The sequence below is a fragment of the Macaca fascicularis genome, chromosome 1 (assembly GCF_037993035.2).
Source record: "Macaca fascicularis isolate 582-1 chromosome 1, T2T-MFA8v1.1".
NCBI lineage: Eukaryota > Metazoa > Chordata > Mammalia > Primates > Cercopithecidae > Macaca > Macaca fascicularis.
In genome coordinates, this window is record NC_088375.1 from 61,477,509 (window position 1) to 61,495,209 (window position 17,701).

Sequence of the window (17,701 nt, forward strand, 5' to 3'; positions counted from 1 at the left end):
ACCCTAAATAAAGCCCCCTATAAACGTGTGAGTGGGATTACTCATTCATGGCGGAGAGGCTGGCTCCTCCTGGTGGTTTGGGTTCTCATGCTGGCCTGTGATTGGAGAGAACCATAAAGATTTCCTGCCTTCATTCTCTTAAATGTATATGTGTGAAAGAGAAGCTAAGTATATTTTATCTGCAGCTATATTTTTAAAGAAAAGAAGCGTTTAAAAAAAAAAATCCAAGAATAGAGCAAGAAGGGGCAGAGAGAAAGGAAGATCTGGAGGCTGTCACCAGCCAAAAGATAATTAGCAACCGTGGAGCTGGGGACAAAGACAATGTCTAGTGTCTGTGATGGGACACTAGGTGGGAAAGTCTCTGTGCTTATGGTGGGCCACTCGACACCCCTTGGCAGTTAGGCAGCTTTGGAGTGACAGCCTGAGGTGCCAGCCTCTTGGAGGTTGTACAACTGACTGCTACAAATTCAAGAGTGATAAAGAGTCCTGGTGGCCTCCATGACAGATACAGGCTGGTCCAAGGCACCTGTTCGGTGCAGGATCCAGGGCCAGGACATGGAGTCTTGGGTTCACCCATGAGCTGGTAGCACCTTTTGCCATATGACTCTGGGGAAGCCTTGGGCTACTCTGTGCTCACAGTTTGTCCCCTGACCCATACCAAGGTTTCACCCCTCCACCTTCCTCCTACCTGGGCATCTTAAGGACAGAGATGAGAAATATGGAGGGAGATGCTTTGGGTTTCCATTATGAATATAGAGAGTTTTTCATCATTACATTGGTTATCTCAGAACCTCAGGGGAACCAATGTAATGCAACACATGGGAAGGAAACGGGGTATTATTGTTGAACATGCCACTTAACTGCTGCAGCCTTTTCACTCTCCTTAAAATATCAGATAATATCCTCTTGAATACCTTACAGGGTAAGGTAAGTGACAAGAATCACTTGAGATAATGGATGTGAAAGTACTTTGTATACCATGGAGTACCTACAAATATACAGATTCGTAGTTTTGGAGATTGTTGCATGGGAAAGGCCTTCCTTACTCCCCTGAGGTTGGGGAGACCATTCATTTCTCCAGCTCCTATAAAATTTGAGTCCTCTTTCTTGAGTAGGGTGGCTTCTCTCCATGCTGTGGAGTGGGAGAGTTCCAGCAAATGTGAATGATGTGTTCAAAGTGGGCGAAAAATCTTGGAATCTTGGGGCATTAAAAAGAATTCCTTAATTTATTTCCACTCTTGACCAAGCCAGTAGCTAACAGTGTGACCTTAACCTCTTAACTCTGAGCAAGTCACTTAACCTCTGAGCCTCACTTGTCTCGTTCATCATTTGTTTGTATCCACAAACGATAGTTACGATAATCTAAGGAGAGAGGATGGAATCTAAATGGAAGTGCTTTGAAAAGTTCAAAGTGCTGCACTTTAGGGTGGGCATGGTGGTTCACACCTATAATCCCAGTTCTTTGGGAGACTGAGGATAGCTTGAGCCCAGGAGTAACATGGGGAAACCCCATCTCTACCAAAACCAAACCAAACCAACCCAAAACAAAATTAGCCAGGCATGGCTGTGCATACCTGTAGTCCCAGCTACTCAGGAGGCTGAGGTGGGAGGATTACTGAGCCCAGGAAGATTGAGGCTGCAGTGAGCCTTGATCATGCCACTGCACTCCAGCCTGGGAAACAGAGACCCTGACTAAAGAACAAACACAAAACAAAAAAACAAGTGCTGTACTTTACAGCCCAGAAAAATTGAGGTCACGGAAACTCCACAGTCCCCACTCATACCCAGCCAGGCAAGTCACACTCTCCACTCTGGGGCCCAGGGTCCCCATATGCTAAGTGGGGTGTGCTCCAAGTTACCTCCTCTTCTTCCAGAGCTGCTGCGCACTAATGAGAACACTCACTTGTAGACGCTGGAATAGCCTGCGTTGAAGCATCTCAGATTTACCCCAGCCTTCCCTTCCACGGTGATGTAAACAGAGTGGCTTTCACGCACACATCCCAGAACCAGCCCAGTTTTTGCCCTTGTCCTCTGACATAATGCATGCATTGATCAATAGACATTTATCAAGCATGCCTGCCCTGTAAAGCTTGGAGCAAGTCCCTGTTCCCCTGGGTTTTGGCAGCTCAAGGACGGGAGCTCCCGGGGAAGCTGTGCTGAGAAGTCGGCTGAGCCACTGAAGCCACAGGGTTTGGTTTCAGGGACGCCAGGTGAGGGGCGGAGTAAGAACTGGGAGGGTTCCCCAGGTGTGTTCCCCAGGGTGTGGTGTGGTGTGGTGGGGGACAGGACGAGGGTCCCCGGGGAGGGAGAGAGGTGCTTGGCTGGCTGGGTCGAGTGAGTCATCGGCCCCCTCTGAGCAATCGCTGCTGCCCGGGTGGAGTCGGCCCGCCTTATTTGGCGCTTCTGTGCTGAGCCAGGCCTCCAGGGCTAAGGCGTTTGTTTCCCCAGCTGCTCCCCGGGCCGCGCTGGGAGCCAGCTGAGCCTGGCGCCTGCGGCTGAGTCGCACCGCGCAAAGGGCGGGGGAGCTGCAGGTCCGAACTCGGCCGGCCCGGGGTGAGGGCGGGCGGGGGGAGCGGGGCTGGCTGGGGCGAGCGACGGCGGCAAGGCTGCCGCACCCCCGGGACTCGCTGGTGCGAGGCTCCGCGTGCGGGCCACGGAGGTCCTGCACGGGGCAGCTCCCAGGCCTCTTGTCCCTAGAGCAGTAAATGCAGATGAGCACCTCTGCCATTCACTGTACTCCCACTCTCATCCCCCTCCTCCCTCTACCACCACCAAAAAGCCAGAATGTTTAAGTTGATTGATATTTTTTTTATTAGGCTAATAACATCAGATGCAGTATATTGACTATGGTTTTTTTTTGTTTTGTTTTGTGTTGTGTTTTCGTAGAGATGTGGTCTCACTGTGTTGCCCAGGTTACTCTCTTAATTCCTGGGCTCCAGTGATCCTCCTGCCCCAGCCTCCCAAAGTGCTGGCATTACAGGCATGAGCCACTGTGCCTGGCCTTGACTGTGTTGTTAAATGGCTATTTTAGACCATGAAATTGTCAACAAAAGTTCTTATTTAAAAGAGTCTTGATACCTTTAGGTGGTTCCATGGCTATCTTTGATCATACAAGTTAAAAAAGGTTGCTGGTAAAAATAGGAAGCTTTTTTTTTCTTCTTCTCTCTCTCTCTGTCTCTGCCTTTCATTTCTAGTTCTATCTCTTGTTTATTTCTCAGATGCACAAAATTGGATGAAAAATCTACAGTTCATGACACTTTCTTGACTGGTTTATGCATGCCTCTCTTTTTCTACTTATTTATATATGCTATTAATGATTTTTCTTAACGTAATGAACACACTTGAACCCACCACCCAAAAATGAGATCACTACCATTTGCATCCACCTATGAGCCCTTCCTATTCTATCCCCCCACCTCATCACCTATCCCAACCACTGCCTTGCGCTGTAATGTTGTATTCACCATTCTCTTGATAAACATATGTATGCCTAAAGAAACATATTATTTGTACTTGCTTTATATGCTTTATCTAAAAAATATACTAGCTGGGCACAGCTGCACACGCCTGCAGTCCCAGCTACTTAGGAGGTTGAGGCAAGAAAATCACTTGAGTCCAGGAGTTCGAGGCTGCAGTGAGCTTCGATTAAACCACTGCACTCCAGCCTGGGTGACAGAGTGAGCCTGTATCTAAATATATGAACACACGGCTAGGCACGGTGGCTCATGCCTGTAATCCCAGCACTTTGAAATGCCGAGGCAGGGGGATCACCTGAGGTCAGGAGTTCGAGACCAGCTTGGCCAACATGGTGAAACCCCGTCTCTACTAAAAATAAAAAAAATTAGCCGAACATGGTGACAGGACGCCTGTAGTTCCAGCTACTCAGGAGGCTGAGGCAGGAGAATCGCTTGAACCTGGGAGGCGGAGGTTGCAGTGAGCCGAGATCATGCCACTGCACTCCAGCCTGAGTGATGGAGCGAGACTCTGTCTCAAAACAAAAAAGTGGGCAAAACAAAACCCTTTACAGACAAATAACAACAGAGGTTTCTACCAACAGACTCCTTCACTAAAGCAACTTCTTTTTTTTTTTTTGGACACAGAGTCTTGCTCTGTCCCCCAAGCTGGAGTACAGTGGCACAATCTCAGCTCACTGCAGCCTCCGTTTCCCAGGTTCAAGCGATTCTCCTGCCTCAGCCTCCCAAGTAGTTGAAATTACAGGCATGCGCCTTCACACCCAGCTAATTTTTTTTTGTATGTTCAGTAGAGACGGGGTTTCACCGTGCTACCCAGGCTAGTCTTGAACTCCTGACCTCAAGTGATCCTCCCACCTCGGCCTCCCAAAGTGCTGGGATTACAGGCATGAGCCACTGTGCCAGGCCTACTAAAGCAACTTCTAAAAGAAATAATTCAAAAGAAGAAAAATTATAGGCATACCTTATTTTATTGCACTTCAGACACTGCCTTTTTTTTAAATTATTAAACAAATTGAAGGTTTGTGGCAACCCTGTGTTGAGCAACTCTATTAACACCATTTTTCCATCAGCGTGTGCTCATTTCATGTCTCTGTGTCACATCTTGGTAATTCTCATGATGTTTCAAAGTTTTTCATTATTATTATATGTGTTGTGATGGTTTGTGATCAGTGATTTTTTTGGTGTTACTAATATAATTGTTTTGGGGTGCTACAAATGGTGCCCATATAAGGCAGCAAACTTAATCAACAAATGTGTATGTTCTGACTGCCTCACTGACCAGCTGTTCTTCACCTCTCTCTTTCTCCTGCAGACTCCCTATTCCCTAAGACACAACAATATTGAAAGTAGGCCAGTTAATAACCCTACAATGGCCTCTAAGTGTTCATGTGAAAGAAAGAGTCACAGGTCTCTCACTATAAATCAAAAGCTAGAAATGATTAGGCCTACGGAGGAAGTCATGTTGAAAGCTGAGATAGGCCCAAAGCTAGGCCTCTTGTGCCAGTTAGCCAAGTTGTAAATAAAGGAAAATGTTCTTGAAGGAAATTAAAAGTACTACTCCAGTTAACACGCAAGTAATAAAGCAAAACAGCTTTATTTGCTGACAGGAAGAAAGTTCAAGTGGTCTGCTTAGAAGATCAAACCAGCCACAACATTCTCTTAAGTTGAAGCCTAATCCAAGGCAAGATCCTAAATCTCGTCAATGCTGTGAAGGTTGACAGAGGGGAGGAAGCTGCAGAAGAAAAGTTAGAAGCTAGCAGAGCTTGGTTCTTCAGGTTTAACGAGAGAAGCTGTCTCCACAACATAAAGGTGAAGCAGCAAGTGCTGAAATAGAAACCACAGCAAGTTAGTCGGAAGATCCGGCTAAGATAATGGGTGACAGTGGCTATGCTAAACAACAGATTTTAATGTAGATAAAACAGCCTTCTCTTGGAAAAAGATCTAGGACTTTCATAGCTAGAGAGGAGAAGTCAATGCCTGGCTTTAAAGTTTCAAAGAACAAGCTGACTTTCTCATTAGGGGCCAGTGCAGCTGGTGACTTCAAGTTAAAGTCAATGTTTACCATTCTGAAAATCCTAGGGTCTTTATTTGTTTAATGTTTACCATTCTGAAAATCCTAGGGTCTTTATTTATTTTCCACCCCTCCAGGTTCAAATGATTCTTCTGCCTTAGGCTCCTGAGTAGCTGGGATTACAGTCACCCGCCACCACGCCCTGCTAACTTTTATATTTTTAGTAGAGACGGGTTTTACCATATTGGCCAGGCTGGTTTCAAACTCCTGACCTCAAGTGATCCGCCCTCCTCGGCCTCACAAAGTGTTGGGATTACAGATGTGAGCCACTGCACCAGGCCTCTAGGGCGTTTAATAATTATGTTAAATCTATTCTGCCTATGGTCTATCATCCAACAAAGCTTGGATGACAGCTCATCTATTTACAGCATGGTTTGCTGTATACATATATATATATATATTTTTCCTTTTGAGATGGAGTTTCGATCTTGTTGCCCAGGCTGGAGTGCAATTGTGCGGTCTCACTGCTCACTGCTCACTGCTACCTCTGCCTCCCAGGTTCAAGCAATTCTCCTGTCTCAGCCTCCCAAGTAGCTGAGATTACAGGCGCCCGCCACCACCCTGGCTAATTTTTGTGTTTTTAATAAAGACAGGGTTACATCATATTGGTCAGGCTGGTCTCAAATTCCTGATCTCATGTGATCCATCTGCCTCAGCCTTCCAAAGTGTTGGGATTACAGGCGTGAGCCACCGTGCCTGGCCAGTTTACCGAATATTTTAAGCCCACTGTTGAAACCTACTACTAGTATTTCAAAATACTACTGCTCATTGACAATGCACCTGGTCACCCAAGAGCTCTGATGGAGACATACAAGGAGATGAATGTTGTTTTCATGCTTGCTAACACAAAATCTGTTCTGCAGCTCATGGAACAAGGAACACATTTGACTTTCAAGTCTTATCATTTAAGAAATATATTTTGTAAAGCTATAGCTGCCATAGACAATGATTCCTCTGATGGATCTGGGCAAAATGAATTGAAAACCTCTGGAAAGAATCCACCATTCTAGATGCCATTAAGAACATTCAGGCCGGGCGCGGTGGCTCACGCCTGTAATCCCAGCACTTTGGGAGGCCGAGGCGGGCGGATCACAAGGTCAGGAGATCGAGACCATGGTGAAACCCCGTCTCTACTAAAAATAGAAAAAAATTAGCCGGGCGCAGTGGCGGGCGCCTGTAGTCCCAGCTACTCGGGAGGCTGAGGCAGGAGAATGGCGTGAACCCGGGAGGCGGAGCTTGCAGTGAGCTGAGATTGCGCCACTGCACTCCAGCCTAGGCGACAGAGCAAGACTCCGTCTCAAAAAAAAAAAAAAAAAAAAAAAGAACATTCAAGGGCTGGGAATGGTGGCTCATGCCTGTAATCGTAGCATTTTGGGAGGCTGAGGCAGGAGGATCACTTGAGCCTAGGAGTTTGAGACCAGCCTGGCAACACAGGGAGACCCTGTCTCTACAAAAAGTGAAAAAATTAGTCAGGCATGGTGGTGTTCTCTTGTGCTCTCAGTTACTCAGGAGGCTGAAGTGAGAGGATTGTTAGGGCCTGAGAGGTCGAGGCTGCAGTGAGCCATGATTGTGCCACTGCACTCCAGCCTGGTGACAGAGTGAGACCTTGTCTGGAAAAAAAAAAGGAAAGAAACAGAATATTCATGATTCATGGAGGAAGTCAAAATATCAACATTAACAGGAGTTTGGAAGACATTGATTCCAACCCTCATGGCTGACTTGGAGGGGTTCAGGATTTCAGTGGAGGAAGTAACTGCAGATATGGTGGAAATAGCAAGAGAACTAGAATTAGAAGTAGAACCTGAGGATATGACTGAATTGCTGCCATCTCATGTTAAAACTTGAACAGATGAGGAGTTGCTTTTTAGGAATGCGCAAAGAAAGTGGTTTCTTGAGATGAAATCTACTCCTGGTGAAGATGCTGTAAATACTGTTGAAGTGACAACAAAGGATTTAGAATATTACATAAACATAGTTGATAAAGCAGCTGCAGGGTTTGAGAGGATTGACTCCAATTTTGAAAGAAGTTCTACTGTGGTAAAATGCTATCAAATATCAGTCCTTCATGAGGATGTAAAAAAAGAGGCTGGGCACGGTGGCTCACACCTGTAATCCCAGCACTTTGGGAGGCCCAGGCAGGTGGATCACCTGAGGTCAAGAGTTCGAGACCAGCCTGGCCAACATGGAGAAACCCTGTCTCTACTAAAAATACAAAAATTAACCAGGTGTGGTGGTGCATTCCTGTAATCCCAACTACTTGGAAGGCTGAGGCAGGAGAATTGCTTGAACCTGGGAGGTGGAGGTTGCAGTGAGCTCAGATCGTGTCACTTTACTCCAGCCTGGGCAACATAGTAAGACTCCATCTCAAATAATAATAATAATAATAATAATAAAATAAGAAAAGAAAGAAAAGGAAAAAATGCTGTCAAATAGCATCACATGCTATAGAGAAGTCTCACTAAAGAGTCAGTCAATGCAGCAAACTTTGTTATTGTCTTATTTAAAGAAATCATCACAGCTACCCCACCCATCAGTAAGCAGCCATCCACATTAGAACAAGACTCTCCACCAGCAAAAAGATTATCACTTCCTGAAGGCTCAGATGTTCATTAACATTGGTTTTTTGTTTTTGTTTTTCGAGACGGAGTCTCACTCTGTTGCTCAGGCTAGAGTGCAGTGGTGCGATCTCGGCTTACTGCAACCTTCGCCTCCTGGGTTCAAGCGACTCTCTCACCTCAGCCTCCCGAGTGGCTGGGATTACATGTGCCACCACGCCCAGCTTTTTTTTTTTTTTTTTTTTTTTTTGGTGATTAATAGATTAATGTAATATATAGCCATCCTTAAAGCCACAACATATCACAGATAACAAAAGTGCTTTCACCAGTGAAAAAAAACCTTACTTTTTTACATCATCTAAGTAACTACAAATAAATTTCTCCTCAGAGAATCAGTGCAGTCTTCTTTTTTCCTTTTAAAACTTAGCTGGAGTTGCTTAAACTAATTCTTAATACCATTCTGAAAGCAGAAATATGCTGTTTAGAATACAGAAAATGCTAACAAAGTACAAAGACTTTAGTATTTTTTTTCATTTTCATGATTCGAGTAGAAAATAGTGCCAAGTAGGTGTTATTATACGTGGTAAATGAGACGAAAAAAATGTTTAGAATGTGAATTCACTGGACCTTTGCTGTATTCAGAAGTTAAGGATTTCACAGGTGAGAAGATTTCTCTAAGAGTTCTGAACTTTGTGTCTCCTCACATACTTTTAGTATAAACATTGTAAACTTAACATCTGTATTAATGTTACCTTTTTTAGGATTAATGATGAATGAGGTAGAAGATACTTCAGTTAAATTCTCAGGCACATAATTAAGTGTGTATTAACCTTTTTGAAAAGCATTTTCAACGGACACTGGTAGTTTTTCAGGAAATTGCTGAATACCCACTCATAAATGCAGATATTGATGAAGTAGGATATTTGTATATTTGCTTTTTTTTCAATTGAATTTTATGAACATTCAATTCAGTCATTCAATTTTATGAACATGTGGTCTAAACAGATTTCAAAATAAAGACCATTTATAAGACTGGACCGTTTGAATGTTTACAATGTAGTAAATCTCTTGATTGCAGACATGTATGACTGTTTGGTAGAAACATTACAGTAATGGCAGTTTTTTCAGTTGGTGTGTAGTCCTCAATAATTATATATGAAATTGCTGTCAAACCAGTAAGACTGTATTTATGCATCCATCATTTTTAGGATTGTTGTTAACCTGAGCATATTTTCCCCAAATAACTTTGCCTCCTTGTGTCACAAGGTCCAATTCGCTCATATTTACCTCAATGACAGTACCTTTGGTAATAACACCCAAAGCTGTGTCCAGTGGGGATGAGGGATTCTTTTTTACACCAAGTGGCTTTCTTTCTTTTTTTTTTGAGGCGGAGTCTGGCTCTGTCGCCCAGGCTGGAGTGCAGTGGCGCGATCTCGGCTCACTGCAAGCTCCGCCTCCCGGGTTCCCGCCATTCTCCTGCCTCAGCCTCCCGAGTAGCTGGGACTACAGGCGCCGCCACCACGCCCGGCTAATTTTTTTGTATTTTTAGTGGAGACGGGGTTTCATTGTGTTAGCCAGGATGGTCTCGATCTCCTGACCTCGTGATCCGCCCGCCTCGGCCTCCCAAAGTGCTGGGATTACAGGCTTGAGCCACCGCGCCCGGCCCAAGTGGCTTTCAGTTCAGGATGTGTTACATGGGCTTTCTTGAAACGCAGATTGGCCTGGTGAATCTTTCATATTTAGGTGGTTTTCTTGTAAAGCCATCTCCAACAAAGCAGACTTTAGTAACCATCCTCTTCCATGCCTTCTTCTTTCTCTTTCCTGTTCGAATAACTTTTAATACTGCTGTTTCTCCCTGGGCACGTACTTTAGGCAGAGGGACTTCCCATTTTCCCACCTTCTCTTTTCGTTTCTGTTTAATCATATTGGAAAGTACTTCAGCTCGAGATTGTCCCTCTCTGTCCAGCAGACAGGCAGGTCCTGCTCCCTGTGGAGTCTTTTCATCCTTCTCTTGTTTGGTGTTTCTCTTTTCATGCATCTTGATAGTCTTTTTCATTTGTATTTTCTCAGCATGATGCTGTTTATGGTAAAGCTTAGCCTTCAGACCAATCATCTTCTTTGCCTTCTTTGAACATTCATGAGCCTCTCGACTTTCCTTCTTTCTCTTTTTCTCATGGTATTCCAAATGGTATCCATAGTGTTTACGGTGTAATTCAATATATTTGTTCTGTGGCATGGTGACGGCCACAGAGCCGCCAGGAGCAGCCCCTGGAGTGCAAAAACGCTCTCAATTTTAAGGTCTCAGAGACCCATGAACCCATACCGTGCAGGCCGGGACAAGAAAGGCTCACCCTTTTTTAAATATATATATATATATATATAATTTTTTTTTGTTTGTTTTGTTTTTTGAGATAGAGTCTCGCTCTGTCGCCCAGCCTAGAGTGCAGTGGCGCGATCTCGGCTCACTACCAGCTCCGCCTCCCGGGTTCACGCCATCCTCCTGCCTCAGCCTCCTGAGTAGCTGGGACTACAGGTGCCCACCACCACGCCCGGCTAATTTTTTTTTTTTTTGTATTTTTTTAGTAGAGACGGGGTTTCACTGTGTTAGCCAGGATGGTCTCAATCTCCTGACCTCGTGATCTGCCTGCGTTGGCCTCCCAAAGTGCTGAGATTACAAGCGTGAGCCACTGCACCCGGCCTTAAAAAATATTTTTAGTAGAGACAGGGTTTCACCATGTTGGTCAGGCTGGCCTTGAACTCCTGACCTCAAGTGATCTGCCCCGCTCAACCTCCCAAAGTGCTAGGATTACAGGCGTGAGCCATGGCCGATCATTAGCATTTTTAACACAAAATATATTTTAATTAAGGTAGTCACATTGTGTTTTTTAACCATAAAAACACTTAATAGACTATAGTATTGTGTAGACATAACTTTTATATGCATTGACAAACCAAAAAAGTAATAAATAACCAGGAACTTGCCTTATTGCAGTGGTCTGGAACCTGCAATGTCTCTGAGGTATGCCTGTACTAAAAGGAAAGTCTAAGATTCAAGAAGGGATGATGGACTGGGCACTGTGGCTCATGCCTTATAGTCCTAGCATTCTGGGAAACCAAGATGAAAGGATCTTTTGGGCTCAGGAGTTCAAGAACAGCCTGGGCAAAATAGACCTCATCTCTAATAAAAATTTAAAAATAGATAAATAAAAGCCTGGCATGATGATGCAGGCCTGTAGTCCCAGCTACTTGGGAGACTGAGGTGGGAGGATCACTTGAGCCCAGGAGATTCAGTCTGCAGTGAGCTATGATGGCACCACTGCCCTCCACCCTGGTCAACAGAGGAAGACCCTGTCTCAATAAATAAATAAATAAATAAATAAATAAATAAATAAATAAATAAAAACAAGGGATGATGAGCAAATAAAATGGTAAACATGGAGTGAAATCTAAATATTGATGTCAAAGACAAGAAATATAAAAATGTCTAATAGATATGAATAAAATGAAGGTATAATTAAAATCCTCAGTAACTATAGCATATAAATTGGAAGGAGAGGCCAGGCGCGGTACCTCACACCTGTAGTCCCAGCACTTTGGGAGGCCAAGGAGGGCGGATTACAAGGTCAGGAGATTGAGACCATTCTGGCTAACATGGTGAAACCCTGTCTCTACTAAAAATATAAAAGTTAGCTGGGCGTGGTGGCACATGCCTGTAATCCCAGCTACTCAGGAGGCTGAGGCAGGAGAATCGCTTGAACCCAGGAGGCGGAGGTTGCAGTGAGCCTAGATCGCGCCACTGCACCACTCCAGCCTGGGTGACAGAGCGATCCTGCATCTGAAAAAAAAAAAAATTGGAAGGTGAATATAGTAATTGGAGTTTAAGTGTTCTAAGATCCTTATATTTTCTACAGAAAAAATTAAAGATATTGATTATTAGAAGTCTTTATGTTAAGATTTCTAGGCTAATACATGTTAAGATTTCTAGGCTAATACTCAAAACTTGGTATAATGTAACTTCCAAACTAGCAGAGGGGAAGAAAAATGAAAAGGAAATACAAATGAAAATGACAGGAAATGTGTCAGTTAAAAAAAAAAATGTTGTGATATAGAAGAAAATAATATTACCATTTCTTGAATAGCTCTTATATTAATCACTTTGAATCATTAATCTTTATAATTTCATGTAATATATGTCAGAATGACAAGCCCAAAGCAGGCATTTAAAATTATAGTTTCTGGACAGGTGCAGTGGCTCACACCCATAATCCCAGCACTTTGGGAGGCAGAGGTGAGAGGATCACTTGAGCCTAGGAGTTTGAGATCAGCCTGGACCACATAGCAAAACCTTGTCTCTACAAAAACATTAAAAAATTAGCCAGGCATGGTGGCACACCCCTGTAGTCTACAAAGGAGGCTGAGGTAGGAGGATCACTTGAGCCCAGGAGTTTGAGACAAGCCTGGACCACATAGCAAAACCTTGTCTCTACAAAAACATTTAAAAATTAAGCCAGGCATGGTGGCACACCCCTGTAGTCTACAAAGGAGGCTGAGGTGTGAGGATCACTTGAGCCCAGAGGCCAAGGCTTCAGTGAGTTCTGATCATGCCACTGCATTCCAGCCTGAGTAACAGAGCAAGACCCTGGCTCAAAAAATAAAAATAAAAATTAGCTAGGCATGGTGGTGCATGCCTGTAGTTCTAGCTACTGGGGAGGCTGAAGCGGGAAGATTGCTCCATCCAGCCTGGGTGGCAGAGTGAGACCCTATAGCTAAAAAACATATATAAATAGCAGGGCGTGGTGGCTCATGCCTGTAATCCCAGCACTTTGGGAGGCCAAGGCGGGTGGATCACGAGGTCAGGAGTTAAAGACCAGCCTGGCCAAAATGGTGAAACCCTGTTTCTACTAAAAATACAAAAAATTAGCCGGGCGTAGTGGTGTAATCTCAGCTACTCAGGAGGCTGAGGCAGGAATCGCTTGAACCTGGGAGGCGGAGGGTGGAGTGAGCCAAGATCATGCCACTGCACTCCAGCTTGGGCGGCAGAGCAAGACTCCATCTCAAAAAAAACAAAACAAAACAAAACAAAAAAAAAACCAGAAACTTGTCCGAGGTCACAGAGCTTGGATTCCAATCCAAGTATTTGAAATTCAACCCAAGCTACTTTCCCCTTTACCATGTGGTAGATTTTTTGTCTCTGATGCCAAAACATCATGTAACAGCCAAGAACATGGGTTTTTTGGACCTGGGTTTATGGTCCAGTTTCGCCACAAGTTAACTGTAGGGCTTTAGGTCTCAGTTCCTTCAATTCTTGAAAGGGGATAAAAATAGCTATCACAAAAGGCAGTAGGTTGGAAACTTGTGAGAATGCATGCCATTGGGGTGAGAATGCATCACTTGGGGTGGTGGAGATAAAAAATGAGGTCCCAGTTCAGTGTAACAGCAGATAAATAGGCTCCTAGGGAGCAGTAAGAAGAGAACGGAGGTGGGGGGTGGGGGGAGGCCTGGGCGTGGTGGCTCACACCTGTAATCCCAGCACTTTGTGAGGCCAAGGTGGGCAGAGCATGAGGTCAAGAGATCGAGACCAGCCTGGCCAACATGGTGAAACCCCGTCTCTACTGAAAATACAAAAATTAGCTGGGCATGGTAGTGAGCACCTATAGTCCCAGCTACTTGGGAGGCTGAGGCAGCAGAATCGCTTGAACTGGGAGATGGAGGTTGCAGTGAGCCAAGATTGCACCATTGTACTCCAGCCTAGCAAGAGTGAGACTCTGTCTCAAAAAAAAAAAATAAAGAAGAAGAAGAGCATGGGGACTGGGCGCGGTGCCTCATGCCTGTAATCCCAGCACTTTGGGAGGCCGAGGTGGGCGGATCACTTGAGGTCAGGAGTTTGAGACCAGCCTGGCGACATGGTGAAACCCTCTCTCTACTGAAAATACAAAAATTAGCCGGGCATGGTGGGGTGGCCCTCTAGTTCCAGCTACTTGGGAGGCCAAGGCAGGAGAATTGCTTGAACCGAGGAGGCAGAGATTGCAGTGAGCTGAGATCACGCCACTGCACTCCAGCCAGGGCAACAAAAGAGAAACTTGGTCTTAAAAAAAAAAAAAAAACTTTCCCAAGGTCAAATGGATAGTGATGGTGGTGGTGGATCTGGGATTTGGGCCGTCTCTCCACGGAGCTTACGCTCTTAATCACTGTACCATACTTTAAGAGATGAATGATCACTGAGAAGGAGAGCTCTCATGTCTGGAAAGCAACTCAAAGGCAGTATTATGAAAAAAGTGTGGCTTCTGCCAAAGTTGGGTTTGGATTCTGGCTTGTCTTCTTACTGTGTGAGCCTAGACAAATTATGTAGCCAGTTTTCTCCTCTGTAGAATGGGAGTGATATGACCCATTTCCCAAGGTCGTTGAGAGGATCAGATGAGATACTAATACAGAGTGATCAAAAAGCCTGGAGACTTACTTCTCCGTCTTGGATCAAGAAAGCCTTAGCTGTACCTGCTCTAACCAGGTGCCTGTGTTCTCTGAGCTGATGATAGGGTGACTTTGGGAGAGGAGAGGATGAACACAGATGCCTCTCTCCTGCTCTTTAAAAAGGTGATTTGTCTATCTTATGCCCACCACCCTCAGTGCACTCCCACCATTGTCCCCCACCACACACAAACACACTGCATGGTATTCAGAAAGCCCAGTCTGTTTCTCCACCCCTTTGCCTTGTCACTCAGCTTTGCCAGGTCCCTTGAGTTCTTTGATGTTGTGCCAGGCTCTGTGTGGGCTCCCAGCCCTGGGCATGTCTGTGGTGACTGACCTGTGCCCCACTGGCCTGCACCTCCATTACCACAATGGGTCTGAGCCCCGCTGACAGCAGCTGCTGGTCCCACGTCTGGAACTTAGCTCTGCTCTTCCCTTCTCCACCCTTCTCACCTGTCTATACCAGCATGAGTCTTCCATCTGCTCTTCTTTCTTCTCCTATTTTTATTTATTTATTTATTTATTTATTTATTTATTTATTTATTTTTTACTGTGATAAAATATACAGAACATAAAATTTGCCATCTTAACCATTTTGTTGTTGTTGTTGTTGAGAGAGTCTCACTCAGTCCCCCAGGCTGAAGTGCAGTGGCATGATCTTGGCTCACTGCAACCTTCACCTCCCAGGTTCAAGTGATTCTCCTGCCTCAGCCTCCCGAGCAGCTAGGACTACAGTCACACTCCACCATGCCCAGCTAATTTTTTTTTTTTTTTTTTGAGATGGAGTCTCGCTGTCTCGCCCAGGCTGGAGTGCAGTGGCACAATCTCAGCTCACTGCAAGGTCTGCCTCCCGGGTTCATGCCATTCTCCTGCCTCAGCCTCCCTAGTAGCTGGGACTACAGGTGCCTGCCACCATGCCCAGCTAATTTCTTTTTCTATTATTAGTAGAGACAAGGTTTCACCGTGTTAGCCAGGATGGTCTCGATCTCTTGACCTCGTGATCTGCCCGCCTCGGCCTCCCAAAGTGCTGGGATTACAGGCGTGAGCCAACACGCCCGGCCTAATTTTTGTATTTTTAGTAGAGACAGGGTTTCACCATATTGGCCAGGCTGTTCTTGAACTCCTGACCTCGTGATCCACCCGCCTCAGCCTCCCAAAGTGTTGGGATTACAGGCATGAACCACCGCACCCAGCTTATCTTAACCCTTTTTAAGTAGACCGTTCAGTGGTACTAACTACATTCCCAGTGTAGGGTTCCCATCACCATCATCCACGTCTAGAACTTCTCCTTCATCCCAAACTGAAACTCTGTACCCATTAAACAATAATGCCCATTCCTCACTCCATCCAGCCCCTGGGAACCTCCACTCTACTTCCTGTCTCGATGAATTTGCCTATTCTACATACTTCATATGAATAGAATTATACCCTATTTATTTGTGTGTGTGCAACTGGCTTATTTCACTTAGCATAATGTCTTCAAGGTTCATCCGTGTGGCAGCATGTGTCAGAACGTCCTTCCTTGAATAATAATTGCATTGTATGGATGTGCCACACTTGTTTGTCCATTCATCTGCCCATGGAGGCCCTCCTTTTTTTAATCACATTTTTTGGGTATATCATCCTTTGCAGTAATATGAAGAGAATAGCCTGCTCTTTCTTTGTAGCAGGAAACTGAGGAGGGTCACTCTCCTAGATGGTGGAAGACAGGTGGAGTTGAGTGTGCTGTTTATAAACTCCGTCCTGAGGTTTTACCCTTCCAGAGGTCTCTTTTCTCGACAAATACTTAATGCGCATGACATCATCTGAACCCAGAAGTGCTAGCTAGAGAGAAGTGATTATCTGGGGCCACAATCTTGCCTTTGCTTGCCTTCCTAGGGAAAGACCCTATTGTTGACCTTAAAGATTCCCTCCTTTCAATACTGAAGGCCTTTAAAGGGTGGAAAGACTCTAGAGCAACATTTTGTTTCCCGTTTATATGTTTCGGGTTTGTATTTGCTTCTGTTTTTTGCATTTCTTCCCCTTGTCAGTCTTTGTCTTTCCTGGTCCCGATGCACTTCAATATTTCTGGATGTGCTGTACTATAATCATAGGCCTTCTTAATATGGGTGTATCCTGTCTTCTTTATTTAGAATTGTGCGGACTGGGAATTCCCTAAGGGAAAAAGCCCTCTTCCTTTCTTTCTCTAATCTCCCTCCACCCTTTTTTGTTCCCTCCCTTTTGTACCTCAGCACCACACCAGGAAGTGTACCGCCTCCATCTAGACCACAAACTGTACCCTCAAGGTGTCCATGGCCAAGAAGAATGACACACACAGACATCACACGTACATTCAGCATGTCTCACTGTTACCTCTGAGAGGAAGTAGGAGAACCTGTATTAATCCTCTGAGCTCATCAGGACACGAATCCCTAGCTCCAATGTCCTGGGTTGGGCCTAGAATTATCCCACTATTTTATACAGGCTGCTCTCTCTCTTTTTTTTTTTTCTTTTTAAGCCAGGTCTTGTTCTGTCACCATGCTAGAGTGCAGTGGTATGATCATAGCTTACTGCAGCTTCAAACTCCTGGGCTCAAGCAATCCTCCCTCCTCAGCCTCCTAAGTAGTGGGGACTACAGGCACATGCTACCACGCCCAGCTACTTTTTTATTTTTTGTAGAGATGGTGTCTCACTGTATTGCCCAGGCTAGTCTCAAACTCCTGTCCTCAAGTGATCCTCTTGCCTCAGCCTCCTGAGTGTCTGGGATTACAGGCATGAGCCACCGTGCCCAGCCTCTTCTCTCCACTTTCTCTTAGGACCTTGTAGTATGGAGTAAACCTTAGCTTCTTCTATGCTCTTCCTGTGGTTGAATGGCCTTAATTGAGTGAGTCACCTCACCTTTAAGACCATATGTTATAAAATCTGTCAAAGAACGATATTGTCAGTCCTGTCTAGCTGAAAAGATTGTCGCAAAGATCAAATGTCAGAGTGCTTTGAAAACTGTGAAGCATTACCCAAATGTGAGTTCTTAACACAGAGTTCTTTTACTGTCATGAACTTTTTCTGTCTTTTTACTCAGTCTTGCTGACACCACTTAAAAAGGAACCTCAGACAGACAGATTCCACAGATATTGCTTCAAAAATTAGAGATTCTGGAG

At 44.9% G+C, this 17,701-nt stretch overlaps 1 protein-coding gene and 1 pseudogene across 12 annotated transcripts in view; one reads left to right on the top strand and one right to left on the bottom strand.

Annotated features, from left to right (window-relative positions):
• The window catches only part of ATP2B4 (ATPase plasma membrane Ca2+ transporting 4), a 114,875-nt gene that overhangs the window by 22,139 nt on the left and 75,035 nt on the right, over window positions 1-17,701 (top strand). The window contains exon 1 of one of the 12 annotated variants that reach the window (XM_065539972.1): window positions 1,940-2,210. The exons of the other annotated variants lie outside the window; for them this stretch is intronic. The gene's annotated coding sequence lies outside the window, so the exon portion shown is untranslated. Of the gene's footprint in view, window positions 1-1,939; window positions 2,211-17,701 lie in introns of those variants that run through there. 12 annotated transcript variants of the gene reach the window in all.
• LOC102145701 (ribosome biogenesis protein NSA2 homolog) lies at window positions 8,327-10,450 on the bottom strand (annotated as a pseudogene).